Here is a 12067-nt window from a genome sequence, read left to right as displayed (position 1 = left end):
CCTTCAATAAAAGAGTTCGCTCGAGATTCTCTCAAGTAGGAGATCAAGTCCTTGCCGTACGAAGACCCATAATTACTTCCCATAAACCTGTAGGGAAGTTCACTTCAAAATGGGATGGGCCATATGTCGTACAAGAAGCTTATTCAAGTGGGGCTTACAAGCTGGTTGATGCAGATGGTATGAGGATCGGCCCTATCAATGGCAAGTTTTTGAAGAAATATTATCCTTGAAGTTGCAACGCTCCTTGACGCACGAGCCTAAATTGCATGTTGCTACACTTCTGGCCCGCAAGAGTATAAACTGTGTACGGCCTAAAAAAAAAGTCCGCTAGGTTAAAAATCTCGAAAGAGGAGGCCTAGGCAAAAGTTAGGACGCAAAAAAAAAAAAAAAGAAAAGTCCGCTAGGTCGAAAACTTCGAAAGAGGCGACCTAGGCAAAAGTTAGGACATAAAAAAAAATCACCCAGTCTGAACTACGGTATGACTTGATCCTCTTCACCGGGGTACGTAGGCAGCTTAGAGTTTCATTCTAAGTTCAGTCGCATAAGTTCAAAAGATACATATTGCCCCAATTGTTGTTCGAATGAAGTATGAAGGAACGCAAGATCAAGCTGAAATGTCATCCTCTTGTTGAACTTTGATCTCACTTGATTTAAAGGGGGCAACCCTCCTTGGTAAATTGATATCTTCGATGGGCTGATTTTAGGAGGATGTCAAGTATTTGCATTGAAGTCCAGGGATTCTCTATGTCTTCAGGTTCGCCAAACCATCAAGTTTGTTGGTCTTCAAGTCCGTCGGTCTCCAAGTTGAAGTCTTCAAATTCGATGATCTTCAAGTTGAAATATTTAGGCCCTCCAAGTCTCAAAGTTGGAGTCTTCAAGTCCGTCGGTCTTCAAGTTGAAGTCTTCAAATTCGCCGATCTTCAAGTTGAAATATTTAGGCCCTCCAAGTCTCAAAGTTGAAGTCTTCAAGTCCGTCGGTCCCCAAGTTGAAGTCTTCAAATTCGCTGATCTTCAAGTTGATATATTTAGGCCCTCCAAGTCTCAAAGTTGGAGTCTTCAAGTCCGTCGATCTTCAAGTTGAAGTCTTCAAATTCGCCGATCTTCAAGTTGAAATATTTAGGCCCTCCAAGTCTCAAAGTTGAAGTCTTCAAGTCCGTCAGTCCCCAAGTTGAAGTCTTCAAATTCGCTGGTCTTCAAGTTGAAATATTTAGGCCCTCCAAGTCTCAAAGTTGGAGTCTTCAAGTCCGTCGGTCTTCAAGTTGAAGACTTCAAATTCGCCGATCTTCAAGTTGAAATATTTAGGCCCTCCAAGTCTCAATGTTGGAGTATTCAAGTCCTTCGGTCTTCAAGTTGAAGTCTTCAAGTTCGTCGGTCTTCAAGTTTCAGTCTTCAAATTCGTCGGTCTTAAAGTTGAATTGTTTAAGCCCTCCGAATCTTCGAGTTGAAGTCTGCAAAGTCCGCCAAATCTTCAAAGTTTTCTAAGTGTTCAAGTCGATGTCGTCTTCGAGTTGAAGCTTTATCACATTCCAATCTTAAGGTGGACATATGAGTCCCTTTGCACCTTAAGTTGGCCTTGCCGAAAGTCGGGCCATTAGAGTAATCTCTCCAAGAATCGGGCCATTTTGAGAGTAATCTCTCCAAGAATCGAGCCATTTTGAGAGTAATCTCTCCAAGAATCGGACCATTTTGAGAGTAATCTCTCCAAGAATCGGGCCATTTTGAGAGTAATCTCTCCAAGAATCGAGCCATTTTGAGAGTAATCTCTCCAAGAATCGAGCCATTTGGAGAGTAATCTCTCCAAGAATCGGGCCATTTTGAGAGTAATCTCTCCAAGAATCGGGCCACACTGAGAGTAATCTCTCCAAGAATCGGGCCATTTTGAGAGTAATCTCTCCAAGAATCGGGCCATTTTGAGAGTAATCTCTCCAAGAATCGGGCCATTTTGAGAATAATCTCTCCAAGAATTGGGATACATTGAGTAATCTCTCCAAGAATCGGGCCATGAAAGTAATCACTCCGATAGTCGGGCAAGGATGAGTACCCATCCCCTCACACTCTAAGAGCGCCCCCTTCATGTGTGGATCTCGCTTGAACTACAAAAAAAAAAAGACAACAAAACAAGAAAAGCACAAGAAAAGAAGAAGAAATTACCTTCGCGTTGATGCTTCCGAGTCCACAAAACTAGACTCAAGTGGCTTGCGAAAACTGCGAATTGATGCTCAACAATTACGAGCACGTGACTTTATATAGGTGCTGAAAAGTGGCGTTGAAGATCGTTTTGCCGATATGGGACCAATGCTAGGGCGGCTGGAATATTTGATTCCGACTTGGACTCGGTACCATGGTCTCCTAGGATACTTGACTTATAGTTGCATGGTGTAAATTGACGTGGATAAAGTTGTGACCGTATTAGTACATGAGTTGAAGGGCAAAATAAGGCAATGGTCATGCTACGTGGACTATGCAAGTGCAACTTATGAATTCAAGGTTATTCATTACAATATGAATAAATTATTTTCTAATAAAAAATCTTGGCTAAGTTGAAGTCAGATGTTAACAAAAAATTTCGGACTTCCTGTTCAACTTTTTTTTCTTGTATAAAGAGCTAGCATGATCGTATGTTAGCATTATGAATGTGTTACTGTTTTTTTTGAAGTTCAAAGTTGACGACGTTCGAATTTAATGTCTGGTGATACTTCAATCCTTGTCTTTCCAGTTCGACAAGTCTAAATTTCGTCAAGTCTTGAAGTTGGGGATATTTGTAGGCATATAAATTTTACTTAAAATTAAATCCATAAAATAATTTGGATTATATTTTAAATTCGAGATAATATTGGTCAAAATAAATATTATGGGCTAATATAATTGAATTAATTGTATCAGTCCAATATAAATGGATTAAATAAATAAGTCTTAATCCATTGGGCTAGCCCATTTAATTGGGCTAAAGTGATGAACCCACTTCATTAAGCCCAAGATTACATCTTCCTAGAGGCCCAGTTTGGTGCCACGTGTCAAATGACGTGGCGCGCCAAGTCAAACGGAAGAGCCAATAGAATCATGCCATGTGTCAAAATGACAAGGCATGCCCAGTCACACTAAAAGGCCAATGAAATCGCGCCACGTGTGCAAGTGACATGTTTTGGCCAATCAAATACGGCCATGTCACACTTTAATTTGATTGGTCGGAATGAGTTTGTTCTTATCATAACTCTTCCCTTCCACAACTATAAATAGGGGTCTTCAAAACCCAGAAAAGGACACCAGAAGTTATACAAGAAGCTAGAGAGAGCTCGTGGATCAAACACCGCAAATTTCTCTACAAGTTTCAAGCTTCAAGCAATCAAGGTCAAGTTCAAGCAATCAAGCTCAAGAACAAGATCATCGTTCGTGGCAACAAACATAGATTCAAGATCAAGCTCAAAGGCCCTTGAATTTATACTAGAAAAGTAGAATCAGAGGAATCATAGAGATTGTACACTCAAATATTCAAAATCAAATATTATAATTATTGCGATATTTTCGGTCTTGATTTTATTTTCTCGTCCGCAATTTATTGTCCACACCTACATTGCCCTTGGAGCAAATAATGTTGGAGTATGTGTTAGGAGTGTTTATGTGAAGAGATAGTAAAGGTTAATATAGTCAATTGCAATGCTAATTAATGTTAAAAGGTGAGTTTCTTAATATGTGTGAAAACAACCAAAAAATAATTTATTTTGGACCGGAGGGAGTATTACTCATCTATTAGGATCTAGGGATAAGGTTATAACCGGCTACACTGTATAGATTTTCTAATAAAGCACTTCTTATCAAAAGTTTTTCATTCCCAAGCTTAATCTCCATCCGTTCCAATTTATATGAATTTATTTGACTTCACACAAAGTTTAAGAAAAAAAATAAAGACTTTTAGAATTTGTAGTTCTAAACAAGTTAAAAAGGGGTCCAGAATATTTGTGTGATTATAAAAGCTTCTCATTAAGGGAAGAAGTCGAAGTTTAAGCAAAATTGTTTTCAAATTTAAAAAGGAATAATTATTTTTGGAACCGACCAAAAAAGAAATAGTTCACATCTGGAACAGAGGGAGTACCATGTTTTGCCAAGCTTTTCCAAGTCAAAATCACTTTTTTNTCTTGGCTAAGTTGAAGTCAGATGTTAACAAAAAATTTCGGACTTCCTGTTCAACTTTTTTTTTTCTTGTATAAAGAGCTAGCATGATCGTATGTTAGCATTATGAATGTGTTACTGTTTTTTTGAAGTTCAAAGTTGACGACGTTCGAATTTAATGTCTCGTGATACTTCAATCCTTGTCTTTCCAGTTCGATAAGTCTAAATTTCGTCAAGTCTTGAAGTAGGGAGCATTTGTAGGCATATAAATTTTACTTAAAATTAAATCCATAAAATAATTTGGATTATATTTTAAATTTGAGATAATATTGGTCCAAATAAATATTATGGGCTAATATAATTAAATTAATGATATAAGTCCAATATATGGATTAAATAAATAAGTCTTAATCCATTGGGCTAGCCCATTTAATTGGGCTAAAAGTGATGAGTCCGATTCATTAAGCCCAAGATGCCATCTTCCTAGAGGCCCAGTTTGGTGCCACGTGTCAAATGACGTGGTACGCCAAGTCAAACGGAAGAGCCAATAGGATCATGCCACATGTCAAAATGACAAGGCATGCCCAGTCACACTAAAAGGCCAAGGAAATCGCGCCACGTGTGCAATTGACATGTTCTGGCCAATCAAATGTGGCCATGTCACACTTCAATTTGATTGGTCGGAAAGAGTTTGTTCTTATCATGACTCTTCCCTTCCACAACTATAAATAGAGGTCTTCATAACTCAGAAAAGACACCAGAAGTTATAACAAGAAGCAAGAGAGACTCGTGGATCAAACGCCGCAAATTTCTCTACAAGTTTCAAGCTTCAAGCAATCAAGTTCAAGTTCAAGAAATCAAGTTAAAACTCAAGAACGAAGAACGAATCAAGATCAAGTTCAAGAAACCAAACTCAAGCTCAAGCTCAAGAACAAGATCATCGTTCGTGGAAACAAATACATATTCAAGATCAAGCTCAAAGGCCCTTGAATTTATTTACCATTGGAAAGAAGAATCAGAGGAATCATAGAGATTGTAACACTCAAATATTTGAAATAAAACACTACGATTGTTGCGATATTTTCGGTCTTGATTTTATTTTGTTGACACAAATTTATTGTCTACAGTTTCCTAAGAGCTAAATAAGATATGATGAATTCTACGATGAAATAAGGAAGCAATAAGTATTATGGTTAATACTAAGACGAAAAGGCATGCAAATAGCCGAGCTGCCAATACCGTGATTGCAACATTGTGATTTTTTTACCCCATTCATTGGAACAAGTTTGTTTAGATTGCCTCAATCAACGTATTATATACTTTGTTTAGCTAAAAGTTCTAATAAAAGGTTATTTGACACCAAATTTAATGGAGGGTGATAACGTGTGATAATAATTATACTTCCTCCGGCCCAAAATAAGTGATTTTTTAGATGTTTTCACACACATTAAGAAATTCATCTTTTAACATTAATTAGCAATGGAATTGACCATATTAACCTTTACTATCTCACATAAATACTCCTAACACATATTCCAACACTATTTACTCCAAGGACAATGTAGGAAAAAAATAATTAATTCATTCTTGAAATCTGGAAAAATTACTTATTTTGGACCACAAGAAAAATGTCAAAAAATCACTTATTTTGGACCGGAGGGAGTATCCAGTAACGATTTTTTATCTTTCCGAGGAGATAAACAAGATATGATGAATTCTAGGACGAATTTAGGAGGCAGTGAGTATTATGATTAATACTAAGACGAAAAAAGCATGCAAAGCCGAGCTGCCAATACTATGATTGAGATTTTATGTTTTTTCCTCCTTCCTCATTCGTCGGAACAAGTATTTTTAGATTGCCTTAATTAATATAATATTCACTTTGTTTAGCTAAAAGTATTAATAAAAGGTTATTTGTCGATAATATTATATCCAGTAAGAGTTTTTATCTTTCCTAAGAACAAATTGAGATACAAAAGAAACTGCTTAACACAATTTTGAATTACAATACTTAAACAAATAGGGATTAAAAGGAAAGAAAAGATAAAGACACGAATTGAAAGAAAGATAAAGTTTTTATTACAACTATATATATATGATGTACAAGCCAAAAAATTATACAGATTCGCATTTTATAATGTGCAAGCTAAAAGATTATCACAACATCGAATAAAAGAAAACTTAGCTACCTCACATGTCTTAATAAAGCAATTAAATTAAAGTGAAAGCGAGATTGATTAATTAATAAACGGGTCCTAATTTTTAAGTCTAATTGATCAAGTCCCATACAAAGTCACAAAAAACTTTTACAACCAAAGTGCAATGATTATTTGAGCAGGTATTCTATCATTTGAGCCACCGTCATTACTACTTTGAGTTGTTTATATAGAGTATTACTAGTATTTTTCTGGTTTTGAACGGTGTTTTCGCTCAAATTTATCTTTACATAAAAAGTGGCTAAATATCGATTACTTTTGAAACTGGGCTATTTTTGAACGACCAGTTGTAAATCTGGCTATTTTTGAATTTCACCCCTATTCAATAGGATCTTCATTTCATGGAAATTGTGAAAGATCTAATTCTTATGTTCTGATAAATAGACCTTGGGCCTAACTCAACCCCAAAAGCTAGCTCAAGAGGTGAGGATTGTCCAAATCCATATAAGGAGACCACCCATCCCCTTCATTGTCGATGTGGGAGACTCAACACCCCCTCTCACGCCCAGGACTGGACATCTGGAGCATGGACAATTATGGGGGCCCAACATCGGAAAATTGGGATGGGTCCTGCTCTGATACCATGATAAATGGACCTTGGGCCTAACTCAACCCAAAGCTAGCTCAAGAGGTGAGGATTGTCCAAGTCCATATAAGGAGACAACCCATCCCCTTCATTGTCGATGTGGGACTCAAATTGGCCATGAGTGTGGTCGTTTGGAATAATTCTTCTATATATTAATTCGTCTCTATTTCTTCACCGGAGAACTGTGACGACCTCAGCCATGGCGATCGTCAACAACAAATTACCAGAGAAATTGAGCCACAGTCACCCACTATTTCTCAATTCAAATGGCAATTCGGGAGCTGTTCCGTATGGAGTCGGGCGATGAGAATTGCAATCCTAGGTTGGAATAAGCTAGGGTTCATCGATGACACATGTAAAAGGGAAAATGTTGGTACAAATCTCGTAGATCTTTGGGAGCGATGCAACACAATCGTTTCGTTATGGATAATGAACTATGTTTCACCGGAATTGCTCGGTGGTATAGTCTATCCTCAAATGCCAGTGAAGTTTGGAATTACCTAAAGGAGCGATTTGATAAGATCGATTGTTCGAGAATCTTCTAAATTCATAGGGAAATTGCAACAATTAACCAAGGTACTAACTCAATTTCATTATACTTATCGAAGATGCGATTACTCTGGGCAAAGTTGATAGTTCGGCCCCAGCTCCGGGCTGCGACTGTGCAAAACCTAGTGAGTCTGTTGCATTTATGGAACGTTTGAAGTTACTACAGTTCCTGATGGGACTCAATGAGTCATACGAACAAGCTCGTAGCCAGATACTTATGATAATCCCAGTCCCTACAGTGAATAAGGCATACTCCTTGTTAATGGAACGTGAGAGTCAAAGAGCTATGTCCAGTCACCATGACTCAGTTAAAGGAAATAAAGTTGCTGCATTGATGTCTACTAGGATTGCTGGTTGTCAATTTCGACCTAAGAAGAATTACAATCTCCAATGTGATTTCTGTAAAATGAAAGGGCAGACAAGGGAGAACTATTACAAAATAGTAGATTACTCAGCTGATTTCAAATCCAAAAGGAGAGGAGGATATGGTTCAGCTAATTTTGTTATGATTGGAGAAGCTAATCCACAGGTACAGGGCAACAGGAATGTACCTAACATGTCCGGTCATGCTGAGAAGGGCAATTCTTCAGGATATGGAATAGGGCCTATGTTCACAAAGGAGCAAATCAATCAAATCCTGAGCTACTCAACAAAGAAGAAGTGCAGGAGACTACAACTAATATGGCAGGTATATTTCATTCTAGTGTTTGTTTAGTAGATAAGGAAGGTTGCACTCACGAGTGGATCATATATACAGGTGCGACCAACCACATAACCTCAGATTTCAGCTCACTTTCTGATATATACAATATAACATCTCAAAATGAGAAAATAGTGCAATTACCTAATGGAACTAAGACAACAGTTTCACATATTGGTAAATGCAAGATAGGAGAAGGGCAAGAGATTAAGAATGTACTGTATATCCCATATTTCAAGTACAATCTATTGTCTGTATCCAAACTAACTAGAGAACTGAGATGTATGGCTGCATTTTAAACTGGCTTTTGTGTGCTTCAGGACCTCTACACTAGGAAGCTGAAGGGGATTGGTAGAGAAGCTAATGGGCTCTATCTATTGACTCCTACAACTTCAAGTAGAGGACAAGAGTTAGTTCCACAGTCTATGAATATGCAGCTGGATCAAAATACCCTACAACTTTGACATAGAAGAATGGGTCACCCATCAAGAGTTATGAAACATATGTTGAATATCAATGAAGAACTATATAGAAGTGTAATAAATAGCTGTGAAGTTTGCCCCTTCGCCAAACAGGAAAAACTACGCTTTCCTACTAGTAGTAATAGAGTAGAAAGTGTGTTTGAATTATTGCACATGGATGTATGGGAGCCATTTCACATTGCAACATATGATGGAAATAAATACTTTTTGACAATAGCTGATGATCACTCTAGAGTAGCATTGATTTATTTGTTAAAGTTGAAATCTGATGCAATTGTTGTTATTAGAAATTTTCTTCTGATGGCTCAAACTCAGTTTAACACTAAGATTAAAGTGATTAGGACAGACAATGGGACAGAATTCCTTAAATCTGAATGAACAAATATGTTCAATAGCCCTGGCTTAGTTCATCAGAAGTCCTGCCCCTACACACCCCAGCAGAATGGGGTGGTTGAAAGAAAACACAGACACATATTAGAGGTAGCTAGAGCAGTCAGGTTTCAAGGGCATATTCCATTAAAATTTTGGGACAATTGTGTGCTGCTGGCAGTCTACTTGATAAATAGAATGCCTACACCAGTGTTTGCAGGGAAGTCTCCTTATGAATTATTTCATAAAAGGAGTCCAGCCATGAAGCATATGAAGGTTCCAGGTTGCCTTTGCTATGCTACACCATCAATCACTGGGGACAAATTCTAACCAAGAATTGTAGGTTGTGTCCTAATGGGGTACTCAGCTGTGCAAAAGGGCTTTACTGTCTGATTTAACTCACAAAAAATTCTTTGTTAGCTGGAATGTGACTATTAAAGAGACAGTCTTCCCTTTCAAGGACATGAAGACTAGAGGAACTGCTATGTTTCCACCTGATCCTTCCCTGATCACACAGGATGTGACTACTCCTACTTCTACAAACATCACTGATCTTACTCCTACAACCACACTGATCCTCAGCCTGAAGATCACAGTGAGGAGCAAGGGGTTGGTATGGGAGATCTTTACCCAGAAGAAGAAACAACAAGTGAACCTAGAGATATAGGTCTTGCAATTTCAGATGAAGGTGCTGGCACACTTGAAGATGCAAGTGTGCATCAGGACATTATGCCTGCAGAGGATAACCATGAGGCTTCTGTGAAAAAGTCAACTAGAGATAAAGGACCACCATTGTGGATGCATGACTATATGACTGCTCAGGCTAGTAGCTCTTGTCATTACCCCATGAGTAACTACCAAGATTACAACAGCTTGTCCCATGGTTATCAGGCTAATCTAGCAGCATTTTCTATAACAGTTGAACCTACTTCTTTTGATGAAGCTTGTAAAGATCCCAAATGGCTAGATGCAATGAAGGCTGAACTCACGGCACTTACAGACAACACGACTTGGGAAATAGTGCCATTACAACCAAATAAGAGGGCAATTGGTTGCAAGTGGGTATAAAAGATCGAACAAGGCAATGGTGAAGTTGAAAGGTACAAAGCAAGGCTAGTATCCAAGGGGTACAATCAAAGCGAAGGTCTTGATTATCAAGACACCTTTTTACCAGTTGTGAAGATGGTGACAATAAGGGTAGTGTTATCCACTGCTGCAGCTCAAGACTGGCATATCCACAAAATGGATGTCTATAATGCCTTCTTACAATGAGACCTTCATGATGAAGTTTACATGCAACTTCCTCAAGGCTTTCACAGTAAGGGGGAGTCAGGCCTAGTATGTAAGCTTGTTAAGTCCTTATATGGTCTCAAGCAAGCATCTCGACAGTGAAATGTGAACTTAGTAAATGCATTGATGAAGTCTGATTTTTTGCAGAGTCAGTTAGATCATTCCCTATTAATCAAAAGGGTAGGGCCTAAGATTGCAGATTTCTTAGTCTATGTTGAGTATTTGCTCATTACTGGGAGTGATTATGAGATGGTTTGTGACACTAAGAATGCACTACAACAAGCCTTCAAAATAAAGGATCTAGGAGAGTTGAAGTTTTTCTTGGGGATAGAATTTGCAAGGTCTAGACATGGAATACTTATGAATCTAAGGAAATATGCTCTATAGTTGATTTCAGATCAGGCTTAGAGGGAGCAAAACCTGCTTGGACTCCTTTGGAGAGAAATCAGAAGTTAACCAGTGCAGAGTATGATGATCATGTTGGACATAAATATGATGCACCATTGGATGATATAGGAGCTTATCAAAGACTAATAGGTAAGCTGTTGTATCTTACAATGACTAGGCCAAATATAAGTTTTGCTGTTCAAACCTTGAGCCAGTTCCTGCAGCACCCAAAGAGGTCTCTTATGGAAGCAGCCATGAGAATTGTCAGGTACATCAAGAGAGAACCTGGATTGGGAGTGCTACTGTCAAGCAAACCAGCAAAAGAAATCAAGGCAATACTGTGATGCAAATTGGGCCTCATGTCCAGACACTAGGAGATCACTGACAGGGTATTTAGTGAAGTATAGGGAATCCTTAATATTATGGAAGTCTAAGAAGCAAATTACAGTGTCCAAGAGATCGGCTGAAGCTGAGTACAGGAGCATGGCTTCAGTGATGTCAAAAATAATATGGTTGATCAGATTATATAGAGAACTGGGGATAAAATTGAGGCTACTAGTTGAGTTACTATGTGATAACAAGGCAACAATTCAAATTGCTAAGAATCCAGTCTATCATGAATGGACAAAACACATTGAAATAGACTGTCATTTCATAAGGGAGATATGGTGTCACAGTACATACCATCTGGGCAGCAAAAAGCAGACATTTTGACCAAAGGACTTGGAAGGCAGCAACATGAATATCTAATTTCCAAGCTGGGATTGCTGAATGTATTCGCACCCTCTAGCTTGAGGGGGAGTGTTAAGACTAGTAAGAGTGAAGTAGGATAGTAGTGTAAATTTAACTTAAAGTGAAGGGTGTATGTGTAATAACTAGAAGTTAGTAACTACCTAGTGGTTAGTCGATAAGTTAGGTATATAACAGTAGAATAGGAGTTATTACAAGCACATTATTTTCTCTCCAGCTAAGAAGAAGAAGCTCTTTAGCTCAAACCTCCATTACTGATTCTCTGTGCTAAATTCAACACCGTTAGACATGACACTAGATGTCAATATGGTTAAAAAAAAACACCAATCGCTGAATGTAGAAAATCACATATATTTCCCCTCCCTCGGTGACATTATTATAGCCACCGATAATCAAGTTTTTGCCTTGGCTTGCAGCCGGCAGAGACATAATAACAAATAGCTCGAGAATAATAGTAACAAATAAAAGAGGTAAAATTGTGAAGAGGGGTAAGTAGGGGCGGAGCTAGCATACCCGTACCCAGTAACTTTTGGCTGTACCTTGTATTTGTCTAAAATAAAATCATTAAAAATGTAGAACTCACTAATTTAGAACCCAGTAAATTAAAAAGATTAAATCCTGAACTCATTAG

This window comes from Nicotiana attenuata, unplaced genomic scaffold (assembly GCF_001879085.1).
Source record: "Nicotiana attenuata strain UT unplaced genomic scaffold, NIATTr2, whole genome shotgun sequence".
Classification (NCBI taxonomy): Eukaryota; Viridiplantae; Streptophyta; class Magnoliopsida; order Solanales; family Solanaceae; genus Nicotiana; species Nicotiana attenuata.
The sequence above is the reverse complement of the archived record's forward strand: the minus strand, read 5'-3'. Positions refer to the sequence as shown.